The 15,982-nt window shown below is 41.0% G+C and overlaps 1 protein-coding gene and 1 long non-coding RNA gene across 18 annotated transcripts in view; both read left to right on the plus strand.

Moving 5' to 3' along the window:
- The window catches only part of SUGCT (succinyl-CoA:glutarate-CoA transferase), a 658,579-nt gene that overhangs the window by 345,173 nt on the left and 297,424 nt on the right, over positions 1 to 15,982 (plus strand). The gene's annotated exons all lie outside the window — the stretch shown is intronic.
- Positions 1 to 15,982, plus strand: part of LOC120398459 — a 38,085-nt gene that overhangs the window by 14,624 nt on the left and 7,479 nt on the right. The gene's annotated exons all lie outside the window — the stretch shown is intronic.

Raw genomic sequence — 15,982 nt, forward strand, 5'->3', positions numbered from 1 at the left:
AATAATCTATGGTGGAATACAGACATCAATTAAAATATTTATCTCAGGGGCTAGTTTTTCAGTCTGTATTGGATTTTATTGTGGAAGTAATGGAAATATCAGAATAAAAACAAAATAAGGGCCATGTACAGCCCTCAAGCTATGTATAGAATGTCCATGGGGGACAAAGGGAGTTCCACATTTAAGTCAAGAAAAATATAATATGTGGTTCCAAATGACTAAAAGTAGTTGAAATTAGCACATTTTTGCATGTGTATCATTGAGTGACTCATGTTATGCTGCACTACCTGCTGTGTTTTCTAATGAACAAGCTATTACACAATGGGCTGTAAAAGTCTACTGAGTATAAGAGGAAGGCAAATAGTTCACACTGCAGGAAGCAGGGCTTTGGAGCTGTGCTCCGGCTCTGCTCCAGCTCTAGGCAAAAACCTGCTGCTCCAGGTTCCAGCTCTGGGCTCCGCTCCAAAGCCCTGGCAGGAAGTTCTGCCAGGCATATCTCTTTTCCTTTATCTAGGAAATGGTCACTTAGTTTTTTCTACAAACTAGGGAGCAATCATGTGAGGTGTTGATCACTCGTGCTATGGGCTGAGCACCTTCAACTCAATACCTTCAAAATATTTCTTCCCCCTTGCGATCACCTTTTAGGTCCTCACAGATAGTGTATGTCATAGCATGGGCACTGCTGTTAAAATTTTATTCTAAACAATTCGTTTCCATTGAACTTTCTCAGGAAAATTACCTATTAGGTTGAAACTTACATTGAGTTTCATGTCCTCCAGACAGATGGAGCCAGGCCAGGCCCACACGAAGTCTTCTTTAGATGACTCCTGCAGCATAAAAAGAACTTAAAACTTCTTGAACTAGGCAGCTGAGGAATCCTCAGCAGGTGTTCACCCCTTTCTAGTCCTTTCCATCCCATGTCAGAGGGATGCTGGTGCTGGGAGACTGTCTGACCAGACCATGCTGAATCGCAGCAATTCCCACTAGGACAATGGCTCTGAGGCTGCTCTCATTTACACCAGGGACCAAAATAGCTCCCAGCTGTCCCCATCACTGGGAGGTGTAAAGTCTCATGAAGCCACTTTTACTCCATTCCTCCCCAGAATCCAGGTTTGCTGAGCATAGATTCTGTGTACCTGAGGATTCAGCCCAACTCATTTTCTAAATCTTTCATGAAATGCCTTAGGTAACTTTTGAGTTTTCAGGATGTGAAAAAGCCTTTCTTTTGTTACAGAATTCAGCTGGATGTATTCTTTCATTTGGAGAAGTCAAAAGTTGCTTTGTTTTTCAACTCACGCATCACATGTACTTAGGCCCCAACTCAGCAAAGTACTTACACTATAAGCATGGAAGTAGTCCCACTGAAGTCATGGAAGTCCCATGAAGTACATGTTTAAATACCTTGCTGAATATCTTAATCCTGAGTGAAGAATTGTGCTTTTGCCTAGTGTGAACAAAGGTGCTTTGAAATAAGAGTTCTAGAGGTTTGAAAATAGCATAGGCCATGCATTGTCCTTTAGACAGATTTTGTAAGAGATGTGTCTCCAAATGTCATACACATGTTTTTATGCACTAGCGAGCAGACACGGGCAGAGAGAATAAGAAGTGCTGATTGAAGGAAACTGGTGATATACTATACTACCATGCTGTGAATGTGTACACTTGACAACATTCAGAACTCTTACTCATTGGGAGAACTGTTCAAAAAGCTTCTCTGCAATAGTGAATCTTAACAATATGCTCCTGATTTGTTCAAACTGTAGTTATTCTATCATTTTCTATTCACATACATTGTGTGATCATGTAAAGAAAGGCTCTTTTGTAATGAATATACACAATGGGACAGAGTTAAGGTTGCTGTGGGAACATCAGCTCTGAATTTCCTGTCTTTGGTGTGATTAAAATATAGAACTTAATGTTTCATTAATGGTGGTTTTTTTGTACATAGTTAAGAGCAATTTGTTTAAACCTAACCTTTCGGACACATGCATCTCTAGAATAATGAGCTGTTTGTGAGTAGATTTCACTCTAATTTTGTTTGATATAATGACATACCAAGCTCTTACTTCACTTGGACCCAGGGAGTGGCTCATATCTTTTCAGAGAGAAAATAATTGGACAGAGTAAACAAAATTAATAAATGATCATGATCTATGTTTATTTACAAGTGTTCAATTCTGGGGTAACCTATAGAATAGAATATATCTTTTCTATATTATTGGAACCAGCCTATAGGATTCCACAGCAACGATGTAATTGTTAAAAAGAAAATCTATAGAGATGATCATTTTAAATCTTCCAGGAAAGGACTCTCATTTTGTGTATGTTTGTACTGTGCTTAGCACAGTGGAGCCCTCCTCTGGTTGGCCTCTAGGCAATATAAATGTTTGATAATAATAATACAGTCATAACATTTCTATTAAATTATATGATCCTTTCTCAGAAGAGAAAAAAAAGTGTAACCACCTCAAAAGCACAGAGTGGTGGCTAACTGTTGTATCACAGACTGCACAACAATACGGAGTTGGGTGGACTGAATATGTACCTACAGACAGTTTATAAAAAAGGAGCTCACTAGAAACTATTGACTTATACAGTAAAATGATAAATGAGGGATTTATTTAATTCAGGCTGAATTCCAGATTCCGTGCTTTGTTACATCAGTGCCTATCTGGAGTAGCATTGTAGCCTGAATTTGAACCTTTCCTAAATATCAAGGGTGAAATCTTGGCCCCCTTGAAGAAAATGACAATTGATTTCAGTGGGGCCAGGATTTCATCCCAAGTGATTAGTATGAAACTTAGACCATGTGATCTTACATCATTTGAAGTGCAGCAGCTTTATTAGGCTTATGAGCAGTTGTTGAACATTAGAGAAATAAATAGCAAAGAAAAATATCTACAAAATAGAATCTATTGTACGTGTGGTTTCTTTTCATGTCCTTAGCTTGCCTTGTCTGTACTGGGAATTTGCCCTGATTTCAGCCATCAGTGGCCAGCTACCAGTTTAATTGAAGTGGTACAAGCCCGTAGTATAAACAAGATTTCCACTGGTGGGGAGCCTAGCCCTGTCTGAAACTAGGATAAGGTTTTTGGGTGCAAATCACAATGTATCATGGTTTATCCTGTCTGCACTATTGATTTGCCCAGATGCAGCTGCACTGATGGTTGAGCTCAGGGCAAATCCTGATAGGCAAGCCTTCAGTCAAGGTATGAACTTATTGAAACTTTTTTTGAAACAGTTTTCATGCTTCAGATGCTGCCATTAACCGCACCATGTGTATTGGCTCAAGTGACTCCTTGGCTCATGGAGTGCTGGTTGAGATCTGCAGGCATCTGAAGGTTCAGGTTTCCAGTCAACCAGGGAAATAGACCACGCTCGTTTCAATGCAGCTAACAACATTCATTTCAGCCTTTAACTTAGTAAGATCTACATAATGTTCAGTCTACTAACATGAGATAAGAGCTGAACTGGTCTTGTTTACATAGAAGTAAAATTGTGGAGAATTTATGTTTTTAATTCAGGAATGAATACTATTCACGGTTTGGTAAACACCCGTTAAAACCATTTGGAGGTTCAAGCTCCTTGGGTTTCTTTTCTTTTTGTTTCCACTCCCAAACCATTGTGTGTGTATGTCTAAGTCTAACTTCAATCTCTGTGCTTTCCTCAACTGATTTTTCCAGACCCTCCTCTTTGCAGGGAATTCTGTACAGTGTATTATTACAGGTTGAATTCCAGTTTATCCGAAATCCATGCTAAATGTCCTGAGTGTGACATGCAGCCTTGTCGCAGCTGGCAAAATGGTATGCTCTCAGGAAAATATTTTCAAAGCTAGTTTTCTTTCTTTACCCAGTGGGAGGGGGAAAATAACCCTCTGCACTGGAGCTTTTCTTAACTCATGACCTCTTCCTATGCAGGTGGTGAGAGTCTAAGATCAGATGCCTCAAGTGGCAACTGTCATTTCAGCTCATCTCCAAAGAGCAGGACCAAAATCTAAGAAAAGTGTCTCCATTAGTTATCTACACATCTGTCTCTTTCTTGGCAAGTCTATTGATTCTCTGTGGCTCAGTTACTCAGAAAACAATGAGGACCACATTTTTAAACATCTGTGTGCCAAGTGTGTATGCACTTTGTGCATGCAAAATACTTCATGACCAACAGTGAAAGTAGATTGAAATTGAAGAGAGAACTCTCACCGTGCCAGCCAAGGAGGATGGTGAGCTGCAGAAGGGTCACTGCTCCCCTGCCAAGGTGAGAAAAGGGAGCTGTCCTTTTCACTGCGTCTCCTTATCTCAACCTCATGCTGATGCATATGTCCAAATGGGCTCGTGTGTGCTTCCTGACTTGGGAGCATGTTGGTAATGCATAAGCGTGGATGGGTTTTTAGATGCTTGGGACTGAGTGTTAGGTAGCACATCCAAATATAAAACCGTGTTTATCAGATTGTGTGCTAAAGCATGGTAGCACCTGACCCTTACTACTGTTTTCCTGTGCCAATGCAGTCACCCACTCGTTGAATAAGGAAAGAGTCTAATGAATTTTAAAGATTCAGCTTGACAGGATTCTCACTTGTGGAAACTAGTAGAATTAGTTGAGCGGGTTGATTTGGGGTATGTGATTTGTGTATGTTGTGTGGAGGTGTTTAATTTATGCTGGTCATTTTCACCTGAACTATTAAAAACAATTACATCCTAATTTAGCATTGGGAATGCATGTAATGTACACATATTTGCCTGATCGCAACCTACAAAAAAGGCTAACTCTTAGCATTCTGGCATGATTCCAAGAACCTTCTAAGAGCAAGCAACCATATTCTTAGGCTAACAGACGTTTTGCAGCATGAGCTTTCGTGGGTGAATACCCACTTCTTCAGATGCAAGGGACTTTTGCAGCATTCACCCACGAAAGCTCATGCTGCAAAACGTCTGTTAGTCTATAAGGTGCCACAGGATTCTTTGTTGCTTTTACAGATCCAGACTAACACGGCTACCCCTCTGATACTTGACATATTCTTAGGATTATTTTAGGCCTCCATCACTAGCCTGGGCTTTCAATTATTGGGCACTTTCTGTCATTTTCAGAAGGGGTGTGTATATGCACATGTACACACACTCACAAACACACACAGCTCAGCTAGCAAAATGCATTGTTTCTTAGACAAAAGTTTAAGGTTGTGATTGGCTGCTGTAGACTGGAATACTTAGTTACAGCTGTCCTGAGAGGCCTTCTATAAAACTGCAGGTGTTCAGCTTTAGCAAATAGTTCTTATTATATGGATCGACTTTTGGCAGCTAGTAACGATGTTTCCTGAAATTGAAAAATGATTTTCTATACAGTGGTTTTACATTACTGGAATGTTGGAGGGGAAAAATATCCTCTCATCAAGTAGTACTGAAACTGTTTTTGTTAGTTGTCTATATTTCCTGATTTGTATATTTTATAGTAGAATGTAAGCTTTTTTCCCTTAACTGTTGTGGTCAGATTTGAAATCTTTGCCAGGGAAACTCAAACTATGAAGAATTAAGGAAGCATCAGGCAACACAGGGTCCCATCTCTTTTTAAAGAGAACCAGAGATTGGCTTTCTGCCAAGTTACTGTGGAACCTGAAGCATGGGACATTACAAAGCCTCTAAAATATTGAATGGTATTGTATAATACTGTTAAGAACTGGTTTTCATATAACTGGGAAACAGCAAAGAGCTGATGTTGATTCTGAACGTTTGTTTAACCCATTCTGTGCTGTGATATATTATGCAGAGAGGATAATGAGGGTAGCTGGATAATTCTGTGTTAGGCTCTTTATTTTAAATAGTTCCATTAGATTGATAGCAAAGCATGGTTTCCATGACCATATGATTATTGCATTTTGGTGCCTATAACTGTAAGCGCAGAAGGTTAAATAACAATGTGATATTCTGGATTTGATTTTGGTTTCTTTAGATATTTTGTTGCATAATTTAGGCTTCAGTCTTTCTCCCAGTGGAGCCAATGGCAACATTCCCTGCTTACTTCAATGGTACTAGATCAGTTTCCGAAACATGGTGGATCCAAATTCTCCTGTCATTTACCATACATCCACACTGAAGTCAATCCAAAGTCACTTCAGTGGGGTTAACTGAGTGTAATCAAGGGCAGAATTAGTCTAGGAATAGATGCATATCACCTACTCCTGTTCCCATCATCTCCTCCACTCAAAAACAAAACAAAAACAAAACAAAACAACCCTGCCCCAAGCAGTTTTTTGACCCTGAGAAGGGAGATGTGCCAGAGATTCCATGAAGTTTATTTGGGGCTTTGCAGTTGCTATTGATCCTATGTGGAAGGCACTCTGATAGTATGGTGATGAGCACAATATAAACCAGAAGATGGATGGATGGAGGGTCACACATCCTTCATTTCCAAGTGATAGAAAAGAACAAATCTGAATACAAGAGATTCAATTCATTGAGCTCTGTGATATTAACACACAAGGCTACGTAAGCAAACGCAGCGGGGAAAATGACCAAGTCATGAGGGAATATCAAGGTTGAGCATACTGTAATTTTTTTTTTGAAACCTGTAAATAAGTAATCATTTAGTTCAGTAAACACAGTACAGTCATGTAACTCCATGCCTTTCCCGGAGTGAACACAACTACATTCTTAAAACCTTTACAGGAACAAGAAGGCACTGAGCACTGGTATTTAATTTAAACCTCAAACTCCAATATCAGTTTATCTGATGTGAATCCACACAGTTACAGACATGAGTTACTGTTGATGGCATAAGTATGCAGCAGTGTTCATTGTAAAGGTTTCCCTTTATCTTCTTATCTTTACTCCCCTTCACATTTCTCACACCCTTTTGCACAGAGCTCTCCAGATTTTTTTCATCATATGAAAGTATCATTTTCAAAGGGTTTTGCTTTTCACATCCATGTCAGTATCACAGATTAGAATGTGACACAAATACCTGGTTGCATACTTTCTTTAAACCTGAGCCAGTAGCACTGCAAGACGTTAGGGAGAGCACCCTTTCATCTCGCACCATCCACCACTTTAAAGTGAAAGGTTTGTTAATGTAATCCTATTTCCAATCTATAGAGGTCACCTGTAATACACTGCTTGGAAGATAAATGCACAGGACTGTTTGATGTTAGGGGCTTTATTTATTTATTTTAAACAAGTTCAATGATGTTTGGTTTGCCAGCATACCATGTTACGATTTCCAAGGATACCGGTACAGTTCTTTTTAACCATAGCTCATCTTTCCTGTGATTAATCAAAGGATATCATTTGAAGAGGATTGTGATTTATTTAACTGTGTTTAAAATCTTTTTTGCAGGAACTGGAAGGCTTAGGGTAATTTGTGATGGGATATGGAGGCACTAGCTTCTAGGTGACTGGTACAAATGTAATCCTAGGGCACAAACATACACCTGTTAAAGCCAATAGTGAAACTCATATTGACATCAATGTTCTCAACCGAGAACCCTTAGCTCCGTTAGTCAGACTAGTTAGGGAAACCGAATATAGTGCCATGTTCTCTTTCATGGATAAATAGAAACCATCAGCTCATAGTGCTTTCACAATATGGCACCTTCAGAAGCATAACATTTACATCCATGATCTTTTAGGAAGAGAAATCGTTTGAAAATCACCCATATCACGGCACAAAACACATTCTATCATGATCATTCTACCAATTCACTAAACAACAGTTCAGTCAACAAGCTACCTTTTTGTGAAGTAGTGGAGGTAAATTGGGTATCTTTCTAGGCCTGTATCAAGTAAATCAATATAATAACACTACAGAGCACCTACATAGCGCTTAATGGAATTTCAAAGAGTTGTACAAATATAAGGGCCTGAAATTTAGAGCAGAGGGCACAAAAATGCATGCATATTTGACCTCTTTGTGATCACAGTTGGGGGAAAATGCATTCATGCAAATATGGCATATGTTTGCATGTGCTATTACACGTGGATTTCTGGAAAACTGGGCCAAACTACCTATATTGTGCTGGGTGTTGGTACTGTTAGTGGGCTTATTAAGTGAAACCCTGGGCCCTGATAATGCCTATGGCAAAACTCCCAATGACTTTTTCCCATTTTAATTAACATTGTTGGTGGAATGTCTTAAGGCATTTCCTAGGCATTTTCTACTAATATAACTATACCTACAAGCCCTCTTAGTGGAGATGCAGCTTATGCAAAAGCGTTCCCCAAACTGAATAAGCTACATAATCAAAAGGACATTTTTGCCAGTATAACTGTGTCTACATTAGAGCTTTTGCTGGTGTAGCTGTGTCAGTTTGGGGTGTAATTTGTTTTCTCACATTCCTAACTGACATAGCTATGCCAGCAACATTTTTAGATGTAGCCAGGCCTGAGAGTCTTGTTTTCCTTTCAGTCCAGAGGAGATTGGCATATGTTAAAAGCATATGATTGGCTTTCTGTATAAATCTCTTTGGCCTTTCCAAATTCATATTGCTACAGGAAGCAACATTCACTAGTGGTGACAATATGCAAATATATGCGCAGTACCTTGGTGAACTTTTCACAACCTAGTTCCCGTTTCCTATCACTTTGAAAATGGCTGCAAGAAGTAAAACTGCATGTTTGGTGAACCCAAAGAACCAGTAGCTCTTTGCTTGCAATCATGTTTCCTGACCCAAAGTAGTCATGCTGGTAGGCTAACAAGATCAAAAACCTCCATTTCCTCAGATCTCAGCTTCCCCACCCTAACCCTAACCCTAATCTACTCCCCACTTATGGTATATACCATCACAATGACTGGCATCTGTCCAGAAGTTTTGTGTCCCTATAGCTGATTCTAGTGTTCCTGTGTGGATCAGACAATAAGGGCTCTGCTTATGTGATGCAGCCAACACACTTCTTCCAGGAGAACATATGTGGTGTCTCCATAGCCTTGTCAATCAATTTCCACTAATCCAGACGCGCAGAATTTCAGAGACTTTTTCCAATTCTCTGTCTCCAAAGTGGCTGAGAAAGGCACTGCTGTGACGACATTGAGCTGACTTATCTACCCCACAACACTAAAGTTCTTGTTGTTATTCACTTTCCAGCAAGCAGCATTCACCAGGGTGATCTGTAAAAGTCATCTGTGGCCTGTACTAGCTATAGCTAGATTTTACATAAGAGGTTGGGTGATACAGTTATTCCTGACATGTTTGTAGTTAGCAGGCAAATTCTGATCCCACCGAAGCAAAACTCCCATTGACTTCAGTTGGAACAGGATTTGGTTCAGAGAACAAACATTCATCTAACTCAGTGATATCCAACCCCTTCATCCAAACATTTGATAACAAAAATATCAGAGGAGCCACAGTCTCTCTGCTCTTTACCCTCCTTTGTGTCACTCAGGTAGTGCAACAGGGAATGAAATGGAAGCCATGCAAAAGTCCTCAGCCCTGGATTCCCACTCTGTGTGGGAGGTGGTGGTGGTGGTGATGAGAAGTTTCCCCTTCAGGCATTGCCAGCTCCTGTGTTCCACTCCCTGCAGCCCCTGGCACAAAGGGGTGTATTGGGGAGAAGAAAGAGAAATGGCTGGAGTGTGCTGCGCTCTAGCTATACCCAGCAGATATATAGTCCCTAGGGGACAGTTGCCAGATCAGGGACCATTAACTGGTGGTTGATTCTCAGCTTCTCCTCTTTTTTCCCCTCCCCTCTCCTGGGTTGGGCTAGGCGAGAAGCCATGCTTTGGTAGGCACGCCTCTCCTGCTCTCTCTGGGGTCCTACACCTGGATAAAGAAGCAAGTAGCATAGGACCCAGCTACTCTCTCCTCTGTGATTCAGTAGGCTGCCAGCAGGGGAGCTGCTTAAGAGCTGGAGCATGGTGGGGGAAGCCCTCGTGTGAGGGGAAGGAGGTGGAATGTGGGGGACAGGGCATAGGTGAGACAGGGAGTTGAGGGCATGACAGACCATCTGCTATGCCCAGACCTCCACTGGTGTAAGATTCCTGCTCCCTGTGGGACTTTATGCTAGTGGTGTAAGGTAGATCTTCCCCTGTACAGCTCCAACTTGCACTGATACCAGATGGCCTCGTGTCGGAGAGTTGGAAATTGTTCCCTGCAGCTCCTCCAAACACCCCTGCTGCCCTGCTCTTTCTTAGCAGAGAATCAAAACCTTAATGTCAGAACTTGCTTGGCCCCGTAAGAGTGTGCCAAGGAGTGGAGGGCACGCAAAGCCACCTGCTTACCTAAGGCCAAGCAGTTACAGTCTCAGCACTTAAGAGTTCCCTTCTGGTATCCACAAGGGCATGAGCCACCCCGAAGGTGACGGGGAGGAGATGGTGTCCCTACTTCCCTCCATACCCCCCTGTGGAAATGGTTGGGTACAAAAGGGGAGCATGGGGCACCCTCTTAAAGGCATGGTGCAGCAGGATTGTTCCCTCTGCAGGTGAGGAAGTGCCACATGGCACAGTGCATCCGTGAGCAGAGCCACATGGGCAGCTCCAGCACAGGCCAATGCATACATTATCCAGTCTGGCATCCAGTGAAAACCAGCCCCCTCCATTTAAACAAATTCAACTCCTACATGCATCATATGGTGTCTCTTTCTTTCCTTTTCCTCCTCATTATTAAGGTAGGAGATTTTTGTTTAAAAAAACGCCCAACCTCTTTTGTTTCTTAATTTTTTGTCAGCTCCTTCTTGTATCCCTCATCTTAAGCCGTAATCGTTTTCTTTTTCATAAGTTGCTCTGGAAATTATTATGCTACAAACGCAAACAGTTGGGGACATGAGCAGGAGATGATCTCTGAAGAAATGAAGATTGTTTTCATGCAAATGGCCTAAAAAAAGAAGAAGGGGCATAATAATACCTTCTGCAGTCCCTTTGATCTCAGAATTTCCCAGTATTTTACAAATGGTTAAGTGCAGTTGGACTCTGAAAAGTGATCGTAAAAATGGTACTGGGAACTTTCATGTTTGTTTCTCTCAGCGACTCCTAATCAAATGTGTTCACTTTAGAAGTAAAAATATGTGAGGTCGTTTCCTTGATAACTGAACCTGTGCTCTGAGAGCTAATTGGGTTCTTTTCATCTGATCTGTCTCTAGTAAGAAGGGTCCCGCTGGCGCCCCTCATTTGCACCGCTGCAACACAATTTTCTTCAAGTTTCATTGTCTCCTACTGCCTTCAAATTATGTCCTCAGTGATACCTGTGCAATCCCATTTTAGTTTCAGTGTGGTTGCATAGGGATGACTGATTGAAATATAATAAATGTGTTGAAGGAGGACAAGATGGAATGGAATCCTCATCTAACTATCTTAGCTATGTTGGTTCTGTACGCGTAATAGGAGCAAAATCAGGAAAAATTAATTTTTGCGACTAAAGTTAGCGCATGTGGCTAATAACCTCAAGGGGTGAAATTCACTACTCCACACAAGCACAGCATATGGTACCACTTACATCCTCCTTAAAGCCCTAAGAATAGGACTCATGTGGTGCCTATCCATATGAATTCATGTATAATTTCACCTAGGGAATAGCTGTGTTGAGTAAGAAGGTGCAGTTTTTGCATAGTCACATTTCACAGTTGAAATTCACAACACGTCCATGGGATAACTAAGTATTTATTATTATCCATGTGTTACAGATGAGGAAACTGAGGCACAGAGAGATTAAATACATGTCTAAGGGTGCATAGCGAGTTAATGGCAGAGCAGGCATAGAACTCTGAATTCCTGACTCTTGTCTCCTAACCACTCCAGAATGCTCCTACAGAAATATAGAAATGATATAATATGTAAGCAGAATTGTTTCCAAACAAAACATCTGTCAGTTTTCCATGAAATGTCAGCCGCAGCTCTGAAAACCTGCAAGAATGGATTGGTTTTAAATGGATATGTTATTTTCTTTACTGATATGAGAGAACGGCTGTGTATGCACGTGCATATGTGGAGAAAGAGGTTTTCTCCCATTTACAAAAATATGAGAAATGATTCTCCTCAGACCTCTGAGAGGTAAAGTTTAAGTAACTGTCAGGCATCCAGCTAAAATTCTCTTAGGCTGAAGTTCTAGGCACAAGCTAGTATCGTTAGAAAGCAGAATCTTCTCATCAGCTGCCCACATCTGCCATTGGAACTATACAGTAGTACATTTTCACTGTTGCTTTGTGACATGCCCATGGCAAGTTTATAGAAGTCAAAAATGCACCAGAGAGATGCACTAAGAATGGCAAAAGGCTTGTACATAGTTTTTATATTATTCACACAGCTGGAATGTTTATAGACAGAACAGAGTGTAACAAGAGCAAATGCTGAACCACATCAAGCGATTCCCTTGTCGTGCATGTCATTTAAATATCGAATCTATAAGGGCGTTTGCTATGTTCTTCACACACAGAAAGACCACAACTAAGTGCCTTAAAAGTATCCCTTGAGTTTTTAAAAATGTAGACAAACAACCCTTTTCTTTTGATAAATCAAATACATTGTTCCACTCTGTTGGTTCTGCAACATCTGGTGTTTTAAAAAGCATTTTTAAATGTCATCTCCCTTCCCCCCTTCCCCACACCCTTTCCACTGCACCTTATCTCAGCTTTAACAAGAAACTTTTATTTCTGAAGCAAGTTGTGGAGGATCTTGCAAAACAGAGAGTTAATGGATCACGTCTGCCCAGGTTTTGGTTATTTTTTAGATGGATTAAAAAAGTTAAGAGTCAAAGCCATAGAGTAACTTGTATGCAGAAAATAAATTTATGTTTCTAAGGTGACTCAGTGAGAAAACATTACTGTATGGCTATTGCAGAAATAATTACTTTGGTTTTTTTGCCCAGTGGTGTTAACTTGATGTAAAAGTTCTGGCTGAAGTTCCCTTGAAAGGTCACAGCCCAGCTTCTCAAGAATGAAATGTTGTTACCAACTTCACAAGCCCTGGGATGCAGTCAACATTTTAATTGCAAATCTAAATTATTTCCTGCACAATAAGCAAAATAATGAACTTCACAAACAGTTTTTGTCTAAAATGAACCAGCAGGTTAGAGAGTCAGCATCAAGTTGTGTAAGAGGAAAGGGCATATAAATTAAAATGTACCACTACCTATATGGCCTATAATAGGCTGTGGTCTGTTGCTTCGTGTTTCTTGACTGTATTCTTGGCACCATCAGATGTCACTCACACAGAATGCCGTCAATGGGATATTTTACTTTGCTGGGTGAAGCATGAAGTGAGTAAAGATACAGACTGAATACCTAGAGGCAGCTACAAAAGCTTCATACAGGGAGCTTGAAGCCATGGGGACTTAGGGCCAAATCCTGCAATCACTTACTGCTAAGCATGCAGGAGAATGATTCAAAGCCCACTAAAGTCAGTGGAAGTCTTACTAATCTGAGTGATACGCTTTGTAGTAAACAAGATGCTGGATCTGGTCCTGAGATAGGTTGTATCAACTGAAAAAAGATACCTGGGAACTTTAAATCTCAGAAGCATTTCTTCACACAACATACAGTCAACCTGTGGAACTCTTTGCCGGAGAATGTTGTGAAGGCCAAAAATATAACAGGGTTCAAAAAAGAACTAGATGAATTCATGGAGGATAGATCCATCAATGGCTATGAACCAGGATGGTGTCCCTGACCTCTGTTTGCCAGAAGCTGGGAATGGGTGACAAGGGATGGATCATTTCATGATTACCTGTTCTGTTCATTCCCTCCGAAGCACCTGGCATTGGCCGGTGTCGGAAGACAGAATATTGGGCTAGATGGACCTTTGGTCTGGCCCAGTATGGCCATTCTTATGCTTGTGATTTCTATGCCCTGTAAATCCATGGCCTATTCTAAGATAGCCTAGATCTATCCACAAAGTGACAGTTACATAAAAGGATTTGGATTAGCCTCTTTTTTTTTAAACATAATTGACAGAAACAGACAATTCTACTCTATTATATAAAGTGCCTTTTAAAAAATATTTTTTAAAAGTAAATCAACACAATCAGGTTTCGTTGCATTAAGATTTCATGAAGTTACAAATGAGAGGCTTGTTCTGGCCCTATCTGCATAATTTTGGATACACTGCACTGGATAATTCAATTTTTCCCAGTAGCTACTGTACTCTGTGTAAACAAGTCTGGGAATCAGGACCTCCTAAATTCTAGTCCCAGCTCTGCCATTGTTGTGGTGTAGTCTTGTCCAAGTCACTTGCTTCTCTGTATCAGTTCCTTGTCTGTAAAATGGGGATAATAATAATAACTATTGTAGCTATCCCAAAGGGTGTCGTGTGGGCTAATTAGCTAATCAAGCTGTATGGAGCCATGCTGTATAAGTGCTAAGGACTGTATTCTGGTGCCCAAGGGGGAAGAGAGGGTACAGGGCCCAGCCCCTTGTGAATCCTGCACTTTTTACTTCCTGGGCCAAATTCTGCCCTGTTTTTGAAGCTGGAGGAGGTACACAGGAGTTTGTTCCTCCAGAAGGAATGAGCAGGAGGGTGGGAGGGCCTTCAGTGGCACTAGATACCCCAAAAGGCTGGTGGCCTGGTTCTGTGGGGGGGGGGGAAGCTGTACCCTTTAAAAGGGTCTGAGAATTGCTGCCCTTGCATGTACATCCCAATGCCCCTGGAGGCATTGTAGTGGGGTGGTGACCACCTATTTCCCTTCCTAAGATGCACACCCACTAATATAGCTCTGTGAACTGGAAATCCAGCTTATGTGCAAACCCTGCTACTGTAGCACTAGAAGTTTAAGGAAAAAGGGGAATGGTGATTCCCCATGGACGGCCAGCCTTCTGACTTCTTTATTCTTGCATGGCTTAGTCCCTCTTCTACACATGCCCCTTGTCTGGGACTTTGTTATATCGTGTTCATTTTATTCCAGTTCGCATTTAGTTCACACATCATTATGTGAAGCGCTGGTTATGAAGATACACTGCTCTTGTTGGAACAGAAGTATTTTGTATACACCTGCACAGTCTCACACTTGTGTTGGGAAATTTTGTGAAGTGAATAAAAAGGTTGAAATCATTTACTTCTTTTGTGATTCCACCAGTTGTGTTGTTTTGTTTTGTTAAAAAACAACCTGGAGGTGTGTTTATGGCTTTAGGGGAAAGGTAGATTGGGGTTACAGAGTTTTAAGAACAGAAAAAAGGAGTGTGTCAGATGTCTATTAACAGGGTATAAATACCTTGTTTTTAAAGGCAAGGGAAGAAAGGGTGCTTCATATAGTTCTCAGTACGGAAGCTATGGGTTTATGACAGTGCAATAACATTGTACAAATATTAACTACAGTGTGTGGGGCTTTTATAGTTACTCAGGACAAACTACCAAAAACATCCATTTTTGTGTATGTTCTCACTATATGTTGAGGGCCACCCGCTGACCTCAAGTACACCCGCCATGCAGACCCAACTGAATCCAGTATGACCAGATTCTCTCCTCCAATACTGGCTCCTTTGCAGTGCTCATGCAATTCAAAGCAGCCAGAATCTGCCAGTACCTGCCAACCCTCAAACCCATTTTGGAGGCAGGAAGGGGGTGTGTCAGGGTGGAACGCAGCTGTGATCCACCATTTCTCAACCTGGTGCAGGTGAGCTCGCAGAATCTGGCTTCCAGATTCTGTCCCCATCTCTCCAGCTCCAACCAGATCTTGGCACGATAGAATTTGGCTCAATAACATTGGCGAGAGTACAAGAGAGACCAAGGTTTGACCCCAAAACTTTGCTCACTGCTCATTGCTCTCAGATTCAGGAAACCAAGTGGTTTAAAATGGGAATTACATAATACATTCCAGCAACTGCACTCAGTACAATCTCATGTATCCAGGTTAAATGGAAATTCAGATAATTTATGTCAATAATGCCCCCAAATAGAAAATGCTGATATTTATACTGATGGGAATTTTCTCCAGTTGATCTTCTGTATTCAAGGGACAATTATTAGAAACTGACACTTCACACCTTGATACCATGATGATTATTGCTTTTTAAATGCTTAGATATTGTTGTGTGTAATCTGTAAAAAGTCCCCAAATACATGTTAACATCAATCCATC

Source organism: Mauremys reevesii, linkage group 2 (assembly GCF_016161935.1).
Source record: "Mauremys reevesii isolate NIE-2019 linkage group 2, ASM1616193v1, whole genome shotgun sequence".
Lineage (NCBI taxonomy): Eukaryota > Metazoa > Chordata > Testudines > Geoemydidae > Mauremys > Mauremys reevesii.